The following is a 4,653-nucleotide window of genomic DNA, read 5'->3' as shown; positions in this document are numbered from 1 at the left end:
GATTTTTCATTGTGGCCTTGTGGGATCTGGTTATTTAGTGTGCGTCCAAAGCAGTTGCTTAAAGGCTGAGATAGTGGATGATGAAGCCAGGAAATGGCAGGACTGAGTGTTAATGAGAATACCTCCATCTGCAGGTGCTCTGCAGCTTGTGTGGACACACCTGAGCATCCCCCACTTGTTCACCTTGCTATCTGATGGGGATCAGAGCTGGCCAAACACCTCCCTGAGGAAGTGGGTAAACACCTGGCGAGTTTGTCCTTGTCCCAACAACTGCTTTCCAAGTATCTCAGATGCTAGAGACAAATGCACAAAGGGCTGGCTGTTTCCCCCATAACAGCATGCAGGTGAAAAGCCACTTCCTGTGTCCAGGCAGGTCCAGTGTATCTCCCCAGGCTCGTCAGGCTCTGGACTGGTGCCCAGCTGCACACTCACTGGTCCCAGTGGACCTGCTCTGGCTGTGAGTGGGTTTTCTTCTGTGCAGCATTTCTGCTGGGGGCAGCAGCGTCTCCAGGGACCCCCTGGGCTCCGAGGGAGGCATTTCAGCACGGATTGTCAGCAGGGTTTGTCAGGCCTCATTTCTTTTGTTCCTTTTTTCCTTGTGCAGAGAGGCCAAGCAGTTTCTCATGTCTCGCTAAGCTTGTTTGCAAAGGACAACCCCCCACATTGATAATCTAAATGAAGAATTCAGTTTATCTGGGAGAGGGTATAGCCTGCGTTTGGCTGCTGTGCCCATACAAACCCCGCCCTGTCTGTGGGAGCAGGGAGTTACCCGAAATGCACTGTGCCTTCCTTGGGAATGATGTCTGTAGCCCCGCGTGAGCACCAGACCCATGAGGAGCCACCGGCTTTGGAGCAGACCAGAAATCCTCCCCCTGAAGGTGATGCCTGATTAAGGCCAGTCATCCTCAGAGCCGACTGAGGACAAACTCCTGCACCCAGAAGCTCTGGACCCCGCTGGGTGTCTCAGCCCCTCGCGGTGGCTGTGCATGGCTGGTGTCCCCTGTCCCCGGGCCCTGCAGGCTTTCCCGGCCCCGTGCTCACTCGGCTGGGCTCTCGGTGGGCAGTGAGGCAGCTTTGTTCCTTGTCCGTGCGTCAGGCCGTACCAAATTGCTGCGAGTTGCTTAGTGACCAGCTCCACATGGGTATTCTTCCTGCCTGAATAGGGCTTTTCTCTTCCTGAGAAGTTGGAAGAAGTTTCTCTTAGACCCTTCCCTTCCCCCTCCTCGTCTTTTGTTTCCCTCTCCTCTGGGAAGTGGGATGGGGCTGAGTCCTGCTGAGCAAGGGGAATCATGGTGGGCAAGGAGGCTTCAGGGATGGGCTGGCAGCCCCCAGCCCGCACTTTCCCCCAGTGCCCAGCTCCTCTGTGCAGCTGAGGCTTCCCAGAATCAAGGGAAGGAAACTTCCCAGGAGGCTTTCCCCACCAGCAGAGCCTGTTCCCTCCAGGCTTTCCTCTCAGCACAGCTGGCATAGTTTGATGCTATCAGGAATAACCTTGGCTGGGAAGGGCCTGTGCTGTGCTCTGGAGTTTCCCAGCAAGCTCCAAACCACATCCTCTCAGGCCCCAGAAAAGCACTCTGGCCTGGTATTTCTCTTCACCTCCTCGCTTTGCTCCTGTCCCCCCCCTGCACCAAGACATCCCGTCCCACCGTGGGCTGGCTGAGGCACGGTGCATACAGGGACACATCTCCTGGAGCTGTGTCTCACCAGAGCCACTTGACCTCGTGGCATCGCATCCAGAGTGGCCGTGGGAAGTCGAGGGGGTTTGGAGACGGCATTTCCCAGCTGACTTCTAGCCTGGCACAAACTAGAGTAGCAAAACCTGTGGGGGGCAGCTACAGCTGGAGCACCCTTGGCGAGAGCCAGGATTCAGAGCTTGGATGAGTTCCTCACCTTGGCTGTGTGTCCCGGGGAGAAAGCGGCAATGCCAGGCTGTGCCAGAACAGCCCAGCCTCCCCAGCACGACTGAGCAGTCGGTGCCATGGTGCAGGGCCACCCCAAATGTCCAGGTCCTTGCAGCCAGCAGGATTGTCCCAGTGCCACCAGGTGGCAGCTCCCGTTCAGGGACGTGTCGGCATCATGCCGCGTTTGGCACATCCAGGTTTGGCACAGGCAGTGTCCGAGTGCCGTGCACAGCCCTGCAGCTGCCCGCGCTGTTGTCCCCCAGTGTCCTCTACTTTATAACGCCCGCCTGCCCATAGGATTTATGGCCTGGGAGCTCCTTGGGGTATGTAGGGACATGCATAGAGAAGGTTTGGTACCTGCGAGTGCCACTCTTGCAGCTGTGAAGCGTGTGCAAAGGCGCAGCCTCGGCTTGTGCAACGTGGCACGGCGCTGGAGGCAGCACAAGTGGAGGAACCAACAGTGGAATCGGGTCTGACATCCCGAGAGATGCCTCGGACACAGCGACTCCTCCTCATGCTTGGGCACAGTACCCAGTGCCAGCAACCAGCAGCATCTTTTCCCACTGCCAGCCAGGAGCTCCAGGGTCTGCCTGATTTAAAGAGAGATCTCTGGTTTGAGGAAGAAATACACAACTGTGCCTCAATGTGCGCGGAAGCTGCTGTTGCATCAGCCCTGCTTTTTTGCGAAGCTGTTGGTGAGTACCGTGAGCCGTTAGTACAGTCATGCCCAACTCCTCCCTGAATTCCCCAGAAGTTAACAGCCTCTAGATACTCCCTGGCATGTTGTGAGAAACAAATCCACTTGTCACCCAGGAGCTCTTGCGGTGTCACCTTCCTGGCAGGGCTTTGAATATTTTGTTTGGTTTCCACTTCTTCCCTTTTTGCGGTGTGACTGCTTGCCTGTCTAGCAGAAGCAGGGACTGTGTCCTTCTGCATGTTTGCAGGCACGTAGCTCCTTGGCTGGGGCTGAAGCAGATGGGGACTTGCTGGGCTGGGGAATGGGGATGTGCCTCGGTGACATGTGTGGCGGTGCAGAGCTCATCTCGTCCCTGCTCCTGGTCAGCCCTGCTCTCCGGAGAGTTGGGTTGACCAGGAGCAGGGATGAGGTGAGCTCTGCACCACGTCCTGGGGCTCAGGGTGCCTGCTAGCACTGGCAGTTAAGACCAAACCCAACCAGGTGCCAGGGAGAGCCACTGCACGTGCCACACACGGCTTCAAGGCAGCCTTGTGCCATGGTGACACATCCAGTTTGTCACTCCTGTCTCTCTTCTTCCCAGGCAAGAAACCAAGGCACAGAGCCACCAGAGCTGGACACCAGCACCCAGCTTCCTAGCATGGAGCGGGTGCTCCCTGTGGATGCGTCGCTCTCGAGCAGCCACGGCTGACTGGGTGCTGTGGGAGTGTAGCAGAGGCATGTGCCTGCTCCAGGTCAGCACAAAACCCCCTGTGCTGGTGACTTACCAGGCGCTATTTATGTTCCCCAATTGCAGAGAGGTTTGGGGCAGGGTTGGGGGGTTCACCCTCCTCACCTCCACTGTGTGGACCTTCTTCCTTTGTTGGGGATGTGGCAGCAGGGAAATCCAGTCGAACCAGAAAAACTATTGATAATAGGGGAGGGAGAACAAGATAAAGGAGCAGCCCATGGCTTTGTTGTGCAAAAAAACACCAGATGACCTCCTCCGAGCACCTCCCCTGCAGCGAGCCCTCATCTCCAGGTGCTGGGGCAGGGCCCTGCAGGCAAACAGCTCCTGGGGGTGCAGCAGCCCTTGCTTCCCACGCCAAGGGGCTGTGGTAGCCCAGGCTCCTCTGCCAGGCTGAGCAGCAGGACCCTGGGTGCTGTGGGGCTTTCCCAGCTTGGTCTGACCCAGCCCTCAGGGTGGTAAATCCTGGAAAGACACTTGCTGAGTCCTGAGGACATCCCAAGGCTCATTCCATCCCTCCCCTGGCAGCCTTGCAGTGTCAGGTGGGACCACACCGGTGGACAAGGGGCTGGCGCCTACCCACACTCAGAGGTGATGTCCCCTCTCCCCAGCTTTGTGCTTCGGGGACAGAGCCTGGCCTGGCCCCTCGGCCATGTGGCTTTGACGCTCCCCTGTTTCAGCAGACCTCAGGGACTGTTTATGCTGCTAAGAACAGGGCAGGATCAGTCCACATCTGCTCTGCCTGGTCCAGAGCTGGCAAGAAAAGGGAAAGCAGAAGTTTGCATTGTCACCCTGATTTTTGAAAGGTGTGTCCCAGCTCTGCACCCCTCCAGGGCATAACCCAGAGCCTCACAGGCTGCCTCATGCCCAGCAGAGAGGGGATGGCCTTTGGGTTGTGTGTTCGGCTTATCTTGGCCCCGGTCAATGGTCCAAGGCTGACCAACGGCTCTGCCGTGCGCAGACGTCTCTGCGATAAGAGCCAGGCTGGGCCCCAGCAGCGCCAAGGGGAGCGAGCCAACGTAAGCCACATCCTGCCACCACATGAGAGGTCCCGACCTGCCACCTCAGCCCCTGGCTCGTCCCCACAACCTGCCTGCTTTTGGGAGGAGCAGGAGGGCACTAAAGGGTGTGTTTCCCCAATGGGCCACATCCTGCCAGATTGGCACAAAGATGGGGTGCATCAGCTCAGTTTCGCTGCACAGCTGCATCCCCGAGGCCCTTTCCCTACCCGCAGCGTGGGGCTGTGCGCAAGGCAGAAAGGCAGAGCCCATCGCTCAGAGCTGGAGTTTCCACGGGGTGACGCTGAGCACAGCCCTGAGCATCTCTGGTCC

This window comes from Grus americana, chromosome 18 (assembly GCF_028858705.1).
Source record: "Grus americana isolate bGruAme1 chromosome 18, bGruAme1.mat, whole genome shotgun sequence".
Lineage (NCBI taxonomy): Eukaryota > Metazoa > Chordata > Aves > Gruiformes > Gruidae > Grus > Grus americana.
The sequence above is the reverse complement of the archived record's forward strand: the minus strand, read 5'-3'. Positions refer to the sequence as shown.